Source organism: Phyllobates terribilis, unplaced genomic scaffold (assembly GCF_046119375.1).
Source record: "Phyllobates terribilis strain yellow unplaced genomic scaffold, ASM4611937v1 Scaffold_61__1_contigs__length_8056638, whole genome shotgun sequence".
NCBI lineage: Eukaryota > Metazoa > Chordata > Amphibia > Anura > Dendrobatidae > Phyllobates > Phyllobates terribilis.
Window position 1 is genome coordinate 3,695,881 of NW_027362821.1, and position 13,813 is coordinate 3,709,693.

General features: G+C 43.0%; 1 pseudogene; it reads left to right on the forward strand.

Annotated features, from left to right (window-relative positions):
• The first annotated feature begins 797 nt into the window (after positions 1-797).
• LOC141192413 (vacuolar protein sorting-associated protein 37A-like) lies at positions 798-9,611 on the forward strand (annotated as a pseudogene).
• Positions 9,612-13,813: the final 4,202 nt, after the last annotated feature.

The window sequence follows — 13,813 nt, forward strand, 5'->3', positions numbered from 1 at the left end:
TTCTAGGTGATGTTACATTTGAACATAGGACCGCTTGTTCGAAAGGAGCTTCTGAACTCTCTCGTCCATTGAATTTGTCAGGTTTTGGATGGTTTCTGCTTCAATTGTTTTGCATGAGGACAGAATACCCTCCCAGAGCTGTTGCTTAGATGTGAGCTGCCTCCCGCCATCATAGACACTCCTTTTGATGAAGCTCCAGAGGTTCTCAATGGGGTTGAGGTCAGGGGAGCATGGGGGCCACACCATAAGTTTGTCCCCTTTTATGCCCATAGCAGCCAGAGATGCAGATGTGTTATGTGCAGCATGAGACGGGGCATTATCATGCATGAAAATGATCTTGCTGCGGAATGCACGGTTCTTCTTCTTGAACCATGGAAGGAAGTGCTGTTTGAGAAACTCAACATACATTATGGAGTTCATCTTTACCCCTTCAGGGATCCTAAAAGGGCCGACAATCCCTCTCCCCATGATTCCAGCCCAAAACATTACTCCACCTCCTCCTTGTTAGCGCCGTAGCCGTGTTTGCATGGGGTGTCCATCAACCAGCCATCCTCCACTCCATCCATCTGGACCATCGAGATCATTTCATGCATGATAATGCCCCGTCTCATGCTGCACATAACACATCTGCATCTCTTCACAAGTCTGCAGTCAGTGTCATGTCGGATCAGAAAACCCCTTTAAGAGCTTGTCTAATCTTGTTTCATCAGGAGCACACTGCTCCTCTGTCTTGCTGGCTACCTCCTTGCTGGGGGCAGTGCTCTCCTGAAGATGGACAGTTTCAACCAGCGGCATGGTCGCGCCGCTGGTCTGAACTATGCACTTTCCTCTGCTGTCGGCAGAGACCGCTTTGACTTTGCAGCGTCGGAGGAGCACAGAGGTACTGAATCCAGGGATCCGGCCAACTTCAGAGCTGCACTTGCAAGCTGTATAGCAAACTGCTTTCCTTGCCTAGGAGACTGGCCACCACTGATAGACAGCAGCAGTGGCCGGTAACCTAGGCACCGAACATTTCTGTTTCTGTAGTCTCTCACCAGTACCTGTATATATTTCTTAGGTGGGTGTGAACGGCTTTACATATAAGATGCCTGATCTCCCTGAAACGTTTCCTGAGCTGTCAGATTTGAGGTTTGTATTTTTACAACTAAAATAAAAAAAAAAAAAAGTTTAATTTTTATTTGTCAAAAAAAAATTTCTGAATTCTATATTAGTTCTAATGATAAAATGACATCCATCCTAGTATTCCCCAGGGCCACCCCTATAGATAAGTCTGTGGGGGCTTATTCTGCACACTAGCTTCTCTGTACCCTGTTGTAACTTTTCCATGAAAGTCTTGGACGCATGTTTCTCTTTTTTTCTACTTCAGCGTGTCACAGCTCACCGATATGATGGAGCAAGAGGATGTTCTTCTGGAGCAGTTTGTAAATCTTCCACAACTAAAACAGATTATATCTGATAAAGAGGAGCTAGTGAAAAATATCGAGGAGCTGGCAAGTAAGATTTGGTGGATGGTAGTTGAATACGGTTTTCATAGTGTTAATTCATAGTTTTGATGCCTTCAGTGTGAATGTACAATTTTCAAAGTCATGAAAATACAGAAAAATCTTTAAATGAGAAGGTGTGTCCAAACTTTTGGTCTGTACTGTATATATATATATATATATATATATATATATATATGTGCGTCTCATAAAATTAGAATATCATCCAAAAGTTAATTAATTTGAGTTCTTCAATACAAAAAGTGAAACTCATATATTATACAGAGTCATTACAAACAGAGTGATCTATTTCATGTGGTTGTTTCTGCTAATGTTGATGATTGTGACTTACAGCCAATGAAAACACAACAGTCATTGTCTCAGTAAATTAGAATAATTAAGAAAAAAACACCTGCAAAGGCTTCCTACGTGTTTAAAAAGGCCCCTTAATCTGTTTCAGTAGGCTCCACAGTCATGGGGAAGACTGCTGACTTGACAGATGTCCAGAAGGCAGTCATTGACACACTCCACAAGGTCCCAAAGTTCCAATTTTAATTTGGGAATCAAGGTCCCAGAGTCTGGAGGAAGAGTGCAGAGGCACATAATCCAAGCTGCTTGAGGTCTAGTGTGAAGTTTCCACAATCAGTGATGGCTTGGAGAGCCATGTCATCTGCTGGTGTAGGTCCACTGTGTTTTATCAAGACCAAAGTCAGCGCAGCCGTCTACCAGGACATTTTAGAGCACTTCATGCTTCCCTCTGCTAACAAGCTTTTTGGAGATGGAAATTTCATTCTCCAGCAGGACTTGGCACCTGTCCACACTGCCAAAAGTACCAATACCTGGTTTAAAAACAATAGTATCACTGTGCTTGATTGGCCAGTAAACTCGCCTGACCTCAACCCCATAGAGAATCTATAGGGTATTGTCAAGAGGAAGATGAGAGACACCAGACCCAACAATGCAGAGGAGCTGAAGGCTGCTATCAAAGCAACCTGGGCTTCCATAATACCTCAGCAGTGCCACAGGCTGATCGCCTCCATGCCACGCCGCATTGATGCAGTAATTGATGCAAAAGGAGCCCGAGCAAGTATTGAGTGCATTTACTGAACATACATTTCAGTAGGACAACATTTCGGATTTTAAAATAATTTTTTAAGCTGTTATAAAATATTCTAATTTACTGAGATAATGACTTTTGTGTTTTCATTGGCTGTAGCCATAATCATCAACATTATCAGAAATAAACACTTGAAATAGATCACTGTGTTTGTAATGACTCTATGTAATATATGAGTTTCACTTTTTGTATTGAAGAACTGAAATAAATTACGGTAACTTTTTGATGATATTCTAATTTTGTGAGAAGCACCTGTATATCTACACTGACAACAAAAAGTTAGGGATATGTGGCTTTCTGGTGAAATGTATGGAAAATGTAAAAAGTTCTCTCTACAGTAATATATTGTAATACAAGTAGGGCGTTTAAGTAGAAGCATGTAACGGTGATTTCCTCATCTCAAACCATTTATTGAAACAAATGCCAACAACAGTGGTGGGTATACCCCAACAAAAAATGTCAATGTCTCAATAACTTGTCATGTGGCCTTGAGCAGCATCAATTACAGCTCGACAATGAATTCTCCTGCTGTTCACAAGTGGAGTTATTGTCTTCTGAGGCATGGCATCCCACTCTTCTTGGAGGGTGCAGGGCTGTGGAGTCTGAGTCGGTGTCTATTTTGGTGGAGTCGGTATAAAATGGACCCACTCCGACTCCTAAAATATATAATAAATTGGGTACAGCAGTACAATACAGGATGTGCTGTAAATGTTTCCATAAGAATTTGTGAAAGTTCTGAAATGTCCTATAAATGTCTGTTCTGTTCCTGATCTAAGGATCTCGGCTTTTAGTTCAGATGAATCTGTGCTGCACTTTATGTACACGCTCAGTAGTGACCAGGGCTGTGGAGTCAGAGTCGGGAGTCGGAAGTTTGGCTTACTGACACCACAGCCCTGGAAAGGGCAGTTCTCAGGTCATTGAGGTTCTGGGGTACAGAGTTACGAGCCTCTACACAGCGACTCAGCTCATCCCATAGGTTTTCTATGGGATTCAGGTCTGGAGAAAATGCAGGCCACTCCATTTGAGGTTACCCTGTCTCCAGCAGCCATTCCCTAATGATGCAACCTCAATGAGCTGGAGCCTTGTGAGCCATGAAGATGAAATTAGGCCTGTGTTGTGAATGCAGAGGGACAATGACAGGATTAATGTTGTTATTCAAGTAGTAGGGGCTGTTTAATACCAATTCTAATTGAACCCCAAATTTTATTGGGCGATACATGGATCAAACACCTGATGTGAATTTTGCCATTAAGCTCCTTGTTAGAGAACAGCAAGTTGTGCAAAAAGTACTGAAACACTGAACAGTTGGACATGTGCATTCAAAAGTTTAGAGAAGGTCACATTAAGTTCACCTGAAAAGGTTAGAGGGCATTTTAGGTTCATCCTGAAATTTCACCCAAAAGCCAAATATTCCTAACTTTTTGTGGGTAGTGTATATACACACACATACATATACATGGTGGTAAAAATAGTATTTGATACACTGCCGATTTTGCAAGTTTTCCCACCTACATAGAATGGAGTGGTCTGTAATTTTTATCGTATATCCACTTCAACTGTGAGATACAGAATCTAAAAATAAAAACCAGAAAACCACATTGTTTGATTTTCAAATCATTAAATTGCATTTTATTGCATGGAATTAGTATTTGATTTCCTACCAACCAGCAAGAATTCTGGCTCTTACAGACCTGTTAGTGTTTCTTTAAGAAGCCCTCCTACTCTGCACTCATTACTTTTTATTAATTGCACCATATAAACCTGTATAAAAGACACCTGTCCACATGCTCAATCAATCACACTCCAAACTCTCCACCATGGCCAAGATCAAAGAGCTGTCTAAGGACACCAGGGACAAAATTGTAGACCTGCACAAGGCTGGCATGGGCTACAAGGCAGTAGACAAGGAGCTTGGTGAGAAGTCAACAACTGTTGGCACAATTATTAGAAAATGGAAGAAACACAAGATGACTGTCAATTCTCCTCGGTGTAAGGCTCCATGCAAGATCTCGCCTTGTGGGGTAAGCATGATTCAGCCCATCACTACACAGGAAGACCTGGTCAATAACCTGAAGAGAGCTGGGACCACAGTCTCAAACAACAGCACATGTCCAGCCCCATTTCAAGTTTGCCAATGACCATCTGGCATGGGAGAAGGTCTTGTGGTCAGATGAGACCAAAATAGAACTTTTTGGTATCAACTCCACTCGCCGTGAGAAAGAAGGAGGATGAGTACAACCCCAAGAACACTGTCCCAACCGTTAAGCATGGTGGGGAAAATGTCATACTTTGGGGGTGCTTTTCTGCAAAGGGGACAGGATGACTGCACCATATTGAAGGGAGGATGGATGGGGTCATGTATCGCGAGATTTTGTCCAACAACTTCTATCCCTCAGTAAGAGCATTGAAGATGGGACGTGCCTGGGTCTTCCACCATGACAATGACCCGAAACACATAGCCAAGGAAACTAAAGAATGTCTCTGTTAGAAGCATTTCAAGGTCCTGGAGTAGCCTAATCAGTCTCCAGACCTAAACCCAGTAGAAAATCTTTAGAGGGAGCTGAAACTCCAATGTTGCCCAGCGACAGCCCCGAAACCTGAAAATCTGGAGAAGATCTGTATGGAGGAGTGGGCCAAAGTCCCTGCTGCTGTGTGTGCAAACTTGGTCAAGAACTACAGGAAACTTCTGACCTCTGTAATTGCAAACAAAGGTTTCTGTACCAAATATTACGTTCTGTTTTTCTATTGTATCACATACTTATTTCAATCAATAAAATGCTAGTTAATTATGTAAAAATCATACAATGTGATTTTCTGGATTCTTCTTCTGTCTCTCACAGTTGAAGTATACCTACGATAAAAAAAAAAAATACAGACCTCTCCATTCTTTGTAGGTGGGAAAACTTGCAAAATCGGCAGTGTATCAAATACTTATTTTCCCCACTGGATATACACAGCGGGTGAAATACTCACACTTCACCAATTTTCTAAGTAACTATGTTACTAAAGGTGCTATAGGCATGAAATTCTCCCCAGATATCAGTAACAGACCATCCAATCCACATAGGCAAAGAAATCAAACAATAGATGTCCATAAATTAAGTTATGTGTAATAATGAGAAATTACACGGGGAAAAAGTATTGACTATGCTTACTGAAATGTATTTAATACTTTGTACACAAGCCTTTGTTGGTGATGACAGCTTCAAGATTCATCCTGTATGGAGAAACTAGTCGCATGCATTGCTCAGGTGTGATTTTGTCCCATTCTTCCACACAAACACGCTACAAATCCTGAAGATCCCTTGGGCTCCTTCTATGAACTCTGAGCTTCAGTTCCTTCTATAAATATTCTGTTGGATTCAGGTCAGGTGATTGGGTGGGCCATTTTAGCAGCTTTAATTATCTCTCTCTGAAAACAATTGAGCGTTTCCTTGGCTGTGTGTTTGGGATCATTGTCTTGCTGAAATGTCCACCCTTGTTTCATCATCATCCTGGTAGATTGCAGCCGATTTTTATCAAGAATGTCTCGTACATTTATCCATTCCTCCTTCCTTCATTAATATGAAGATTGCCCTATGCTGAAAAACAGCCCAACACCATGATGTTCCCACCTCCAAACTTCACTGTTAGTATGGTGTTTTGGGGGTGATATGCAGTGTCTTTTGGCCTCCAAACATGGTGTGTATTATGACATCCAAAGAGTTCAATTTTGGTCTCATCTGACCAGACTATATTCTCCCAGTATTTCACAGGCTTGTCTAAATATTGTTGAGCAAACGTTAAACACGCGTCAACATGCTTTTTGTTCAGCAATGGAGTCTTGCGTGCTAAGCGTGCATACAGACCATGGAGGTTGAGTGCATCACTTATCGTTTTCTTTGAAACAATTGCTGATTCCTGGTCTTTCTGTAACTCTCCACAGGTGGTCCTTGGTCATGGACAACTCTTTTGATAATTAATTTCACTCCTCTGTTTGAAATCTTACGGGGAGCACCTGGTCGTGGCCGGTTTATTATGAAATTATGTTCTTTACATTTCTGGATTATGGCCCCAGCAGTGCTCACTGGAGCCTTCAGTAATTTAGAAATTCTTCTGTAACCAAAACCATCAGTATGTTTTGCAACAATTAGGTTGCGGAGGTCTTGAGACCGCTCACTGGTTTTACCCATCATGAGATGTTTCTTGTGTGGCATCTTGCTAGCGAGACACCTTTTTATAGGCCATCAGTTGAACCACTTAATATTATTTTTCACTAAGTGGCAGGATGGGTTTCTAATTACTGATAGATTTCAGCTGGTGTCATGACTTTCCATGGCTTTTTGCCTCTCTCTCTCTTCATGTGTTCAGTACCTTTTTCCTGTGTCATTTCTCATTATTACACATAATTCATGGACATCTATGATTTGATTTCTTTGCCTGTGTGGACTGGATGGGTTGTTACCGACATCTGGTGAGAATTTCATGTCAATAGCACCTTTAGTAATATATTTACTTAGACAATTGGTGACATGTTCAATACTTATTTCATCCTCTGTATGTGTATATTAATATAGAAATTTTTTTTATTTTTTTTAATCCAGAAAAGAATCTTCAAATTGAGCCAATTCTGGAGTCAAAGCGACAAGCATTATTAGATAAGGTAAGCCACTGTGGATGGGGCTGACATGGCAGGCGCAGTCTTTACGGCAGGTTTGGTTCATTTGTGGATTGTGCTGAGGAATTCTGACGATCTCACCCTTGCTATATTGAAGTTGGTGAAATTCACATTGATAATCTGCTGTATTTTCACCCCACAATGACATGCCGGGATTTGGAACATCTTTGGCGTTCTCATTTTTCTATATGGGCAATCTTTACAGTTTGCGGATGAGATTTGTAAAGTCTCATCCACTTACCTTATAAACCTGCTCTGATCTGGCCGTAAAAGCTGCAGCAAATGCGGCAGGCGTGAATTCATCCTCATTTCCTTGTGCTTTTCTTCTCTTCCAGTATGAGCTTCTGACTCAAATGAAAACCAGCAAAGACAGCATGAGCTGAGCGAGGTAATGTGGCGGATACGGGGCTGGAGAAGATGGCGCCTGCGGGACAGTGATATCACCTCTTGTGAATGGTGGATTCTATTCTATATTGATTGTTACCTTTCATTATTATCCTGTCTGTGATGATCATGAGACTGATGCAAAGCCTTGTGAACACAATAAGAAGTTTGAGTCTAGTATTAGGATTAATGGCCAGTTTGCATTTTTTTTTTATCTAGATTGTGTTATGGAAAATCGAAAAAAAACTCAGTAGTTAAAAATAACATGTAAAGAGAAGCTGTCAGCTTTCTCATGCCTCCCGAAGCGCCACCATGGATTTATTCATCTTTTTGTACCCTGTGTAAAGAGCCCATTAATAGTGGCTTACTGATTTCTAACATTTTTATAACTGCGGCCGTGATAATAAGTAGGTGAATATTTGTGGGGGCATTGCAACGCGCCCCACCACTAGTCACCCTCTAATTAGCAAATTGCCACCACAATTATAAAATAGATTTTCGCCAAATGCAGAAATCAGAAAGCCACTAAAAGGGGTTTGTTAGGACGGGTATAAAGTGAGAAATAAATACATGGTGACGGTTTGTGATCTCGGGGGAGCTGACAGGTTACCTTTAACATAAAGTCCTGGTCATTTTCTGATGACACATTCCCTTTAATTGCAGAACTGTGCTGTCAGTAGATCTCTTTGATAAGTTAAAGGGTAATAAAAGCCCTTTATGTGTCCTGTGGAAACTGGACTTCTAATCTGCAGAAAGCCGCTGAAGCCACAAATGACATTATTGTTCAGTAGAACAAAGGGAACGTTCTGAAAGGTTTACAGTGCGGGGGGATATGAACGGCGTGCACTGTAAGGGGGCCATGCAAGAATTGGCTGAATATTGGAATATTAGTATATGTATGATGTCGCTACTAGTGATGAGCGAGCGTGCTGGTTTAACCCTTTAAACGAGCACGCTCGGGTACTCGCCAAGTAGTTTCGGCGTGCTGTGCATATCGGTTGCAGCCGCAGCAGCTGCATGTGTCGCGGCTGTTACACAGCTGTGACACATGCAGAGACTGGCTAACAAACAGGCAATCCCTGCATGTGTCACAGCTGTGTAACAGCCGCGATACATGCAGCCGCCCCGGCTGCAACAGAAATGCTGAACACGACGAAACTACTCAGCGAGTACCCGAGTGTGCTCGTTTAAAGGGTTAAACGAGCACGCTCGCTCATCACTAGTCGCTACATGTTCCCAGATTGCCACTATAGTCCTATACAATGTTTTCAGCATCATCTCGCCCAGTTTTCCATATAATACACATTTTTATATCAGCTGATCTTTTCTACTAGACAGACGATAGGTCCAATTGTCCAGACTTGTATTTAATCCTGATGATTAGTACTGTGAGGTTATAGCATGTGAATGGTACATGACCAGATGCTTTCACAGCAGCCAACCAGAGCTTGGCTTTCATTTTTTAGGAACAGTTTGAGGAATGAAAGCTGCATTATGATTGGCTGCAATGGACGATCTGTAAATGAGCCCCATTTGCTGGGGAAACCTACTGCCGCTAGTAAAATAGGTGACTCCCTGTGCCATATGGGATGAGGTGTAACGTCCTGCTCCTTCCCCCCTCGCAGAGCTGCAGTCTCAGCGCACTACAGGCCAGGTTAAAGGTCGCTGCCCACCAAGCTGAAGAGGACTCTGACAATTTTGCCCAAAATTTCCTTGAGGGAAAAACAGAAATAGATGATTTTTTAACTCTGTTCATGGAAAAGAGAAGAGTAAGTGCTGTGGTATTGGTTTAATAGTGGTGCACCTTATACTGGGGAATTGCATGAATAGCAGTTCCCTAAGATATGTCTGTATACAGGGAATTGCTGCCATTAATGGTTCAGTATCTGGGCTGGTCAGCCTTGGATCCATAGAGCGAATGTTATCTGCGGTCTGGATCTGGTGGAGCAGCGGACACGGCTTGTACCGATGAGCGGGAAGCCATGGCCTCCACATTGTATGTCCTCCTAGAGAGGAAAGAAGAGGTTAATCCAGCTCCCCTGCTGATTGTGCATACTCCCCCCAGCAGGGCAAAATGGCTGCAAGAGGGGTGCACCCAGCACCAGGCCCGAAGAAAATCATTGTAAAAACCATTTATTGAAAAAAATGTTACAAAGAATTCATCTAATAAAAAAAGCATTTCTCCGAGGCATGCACGACTGCCGCGCTTCACACCATGTGTTCTCCTAGTATGTTCTAGCTCTCCAGCGCTAGGTGGGGGGAAATAATGAAGGTATAGGGTATCCGGTGCCTCTCCACATCAGCACAATGGTGATGTCAGAAGCCTCGGGGTTAATGCGGCTGAGAAAGTTCCTCCACCCAAGAGAGGAGGCGATGGATCACGTAGTAGAAAACATAGAGGCTTCATGGCTCCTCACATTAAAGATCAGAGAACCAGATGGCATGCATGCTGGAACTGATTTAATGGATATTAACGAAATAAATAATTGATTTGAGAAACAAATGTCTATATATTCAGTTCAGAGAACTAATGATCTGTCTACATCATATCCTATACCTTCATTATTTAACCACGACCTAGCGCTGGAGAACTACGCCATACTAGGATTAAGAGCGCAGAGTCTGAAGTGCGTCAGTTTTAAAAACTTTTCAATAAATGGTTGTTTTTAGAGATGAGCGTTGTTCTACTCGAACTGTTCGCCAATCTCAAATTCGAGCTGTTTTGGGCGGTGTTCGAGCCGTTCGGCGAACACGAACAATTTGAGAAAAATTCGGCTGTTCGAGGTTATGTTCGATAACTGTTCGTGCACCAAAATCATAACTGGATTTTTTCTCAGTAATGATGAAAATTAATGTTAATACGCAGTTTGAGTGTACAGCGGGGTGGGGGGAGGGGCGGGGGATGGATCTCTGCAGGAATAATGAAGATCTCCATTTTTTTTTCTCTTTCCCGCATTTGCAGTGGGGAGGTGCAATCTGTCAGCCTATCAGCAGCGCACACACGGAGCGAAGTGCTTTTTTTCACACAAGCAAGGGCATGTGTCATTGGCAGTGTATGTCACATGTCCTTGCCCTATAAGACCCAGCCATTTTCCCCGTCGCCACCATTTTCTCACTGCTGCAGCTGCGTGTTAGACGGCACCGCTGTTGCTGTGTGCGCTATACCTTGTTAATTTCAAGCCAATTTTCGCACAAATCTACAGATAGCTTGGGAGTAGGGAATAGTTGTGATTGCAGTCCTTTTAAGGACTAGGTTACAGCATTTCCTACGACTTTTATCAGGCAGGTCTGTGCTCTTAAATAGATAGGTTGTGGGAGTAAAGACTAATTGTAATTGGAGTCCTTTTCAGGACTAGGTTACATCAGTTCCTATCAGTTTTTGCCAGGCAGGTCTGTGCCAGTGCTGTGCAAGTTTTTTTCACAGCATTTGTCTGAATCTAGCAAAGCTAATCCTTTTTGGCCTATTGCAGAGTGTGTTAGTCAGTGGAGTAGCCTATCTGTGTTGCAAGATATACCACCTGTGTATAGAATACCATTTTTTTACTGCACCTAGTGAAGTAAAATCTTTTGGGCATAGCATCATTCTATTAGTCCATCTATACTGACCTCCATCAGGTTGCAAACTGAATATCATTTTTTTCTGCATCTAGCTCTGAAAAAATATTTGGCCTTCTAGCAGTGTGCAGGACTTGATCTATTAGTCCATCTATACTGACCTCCATCAGGTTGCAAATTCAAAATAATTTTTATCTGCATCTAGCTCTGAAAAAATATTTGGCCTTCTAGCAGTGTGTGGGACTTTCTCTATTAGTCCATCTATACTGACCTCCATCAGGTTGCAAACTGAATATAATTTTTTTCTGCATCTACCTCTGAAAAAATATTTGGCCTTCTAGCAGTGTGTGGGACTTTCTCTATTAGTCCATCTATACTGACCTCCATCAGGTTGCAAATTAAAAATAATTTATATCTGCATCTAGCTCTGAAAAAATATTTGGCCTTCTAGCAGTGTGTGGGACTTTCTCTATTAGTCCATCTATACTGACCTCCATCAGGTTGCAAACTGAATATATTTTTTTTCTGCATCTACCTCTGAAAAAATATTGGGCTTCTAGCTGTGTGTAGGACTTGTTCTATTAGTCCATCTATACTGACCTCCATCAGGTTGCAAACTGAATACAATTTTTTTCTGCATCTGCCTCTGAAAAAATATTTGGGCTTCTAGCTGTGTGTGGGACTTGTTCTATTAGTCCATCTATACTGACCTCCATCAGGTTGCAAATTGAATATAATTTTTTTCTGCATCTAACCCAGCCAATAGTTTTGGCCTAATACCACAGTTTGGCCACTCAGCTCTGCTCGGTTACCATCCATTGTTTTTTTGTGCAAACAACTCCAGAGTTGTGAATTAGTTAACAACCAAAATGAGTGGAAAAAGGCCTGCTGCTGGTGGAAAGGGGAATAGGCGTGTTGGGAAGGGGAAAAAAGGTTGTGTCCGTGGGGTAGGTGTTAAAGAAACAGTAACATCTGCAGAAGAAAGACCATCTTCCAGCCAAACTAAAATGTCTACTTCTTTTAGCGGACAATGTGATAAGATCCCTTTCTTACGGCCACGCCAATCGCTACAAATTCCAGATGAGGCACAAAAACAGCAGGTGCTTCAACGGATATCAAGTGCTCCTTTAAGTGGGCTCTCCTCCACATCAACTTCAACATCACAAATACTCCAGTCCTCAGAGGTGTCACCCCAATCGCACTTGCTTCCTCACAGCTCCCAAATCTCCAGCTGCCCGTCTGAGTATGAGGTAGAACAGATGGTTGAGTCTGCAGAGCTGTTTACTCATACTATAGCCTGGGAATCAGAGGTCGACTCCAGCGCTTCTGTGAATCCAGACGAGGAAATGATCTGCACTGATGCCCAGAATCTTTATGAGTCGGATCCAGGACCAGACGCAGAAGGTTCTGACCATAATGTAGACCCTCATTCCCAAACTGTAACTCCTGTTGGTGGAGACAATGAGGAAGACGATGATGAGACTCAAATACCTGATTGGAGCGACAACTTTAGTTTTTTGTCAGGGCAGGAACAGGTTGGCTCTGAGGACGACGGGTGTGATAACGCACAGGGTGATGATGATGAGATTGGAGATCCCACTTACTGTCAACCCACAGTCAGCCAAGAGATGAGGTCAGCAGAGGAGGTGGAGGAAGATGCTAGTGACGACGAGGTCAGGTTGCGCCTTCCTGGACAGAGACGTAGTACTGGAAGCACGTCAACAACTGCATCCTCAAACACAACTCTGTCTCTCACCACAAGTCGTGGTGGCTCTTCAGGTCGCATGGGTGCTAAGCCTTGCATAGCCTGGGCATTTTTTCAGATCGATAAAGATGACCCAACTCGTGTTATCTGTAACATTTGTCAGCAAAAGCTAAGTAGAGGCCAAAAAATACTTAGTTTGAGTACTTCATGCATGAACCGGCACATGGACATGAAGCATAAGTTGCAGTGGGAAGCTCAGTGTGCTACAATGCGGCCTAGCCGGCCGGGCTAACCACCGTCTGCCATATCTTGTGCATCCGCGGCCTCTTCATCCTCTGTGACTGGGGGGACAGCAGTCACACCTGTTTTGGGGCGCAGACCTGCCACCTCTTTACCTGCAACAGCCAGCGTGATTGGCAGGTCATCATTTTCTTTGGAGGTGGTAACACCAGCTGGTGTTGAGCGCTGTCCAACATCGATAGCACCACCTTTGGATCAAGGCAACCTAACATGTCCGCCTGCATCTTCCTCACAGACCGGCAGTTTGCCGGGGACACCCTTATCAACCCCGTCTAAGCACAATAGCCAGCCCTCGGTCCCTCAGATGTGGACAAGTAAAAGACCATTTCCTCCTTGCCATGAGAAAACTAAGAGGTTGAATTTCACCATCTGCAAGCTCTTGGCTACAGAAATGCTGCCTTTCCGCCTGGTGGACACAGAGGATTTTCGAGACCTTATGTCCGTCGCAGTGCCCCAGTACCAGATGCCCAGTCGGCACTACTTCTCAAAGAAAGGTGTGCCTGCGCTCCACCAGCATGTCGCACACAACATCACCGCTTCTTTGAGAAACTCTGTGTGTGACAGGGTGCATTTCACCACAGACACTTGGACGAGTAGGCATGGACAGGGGCGTT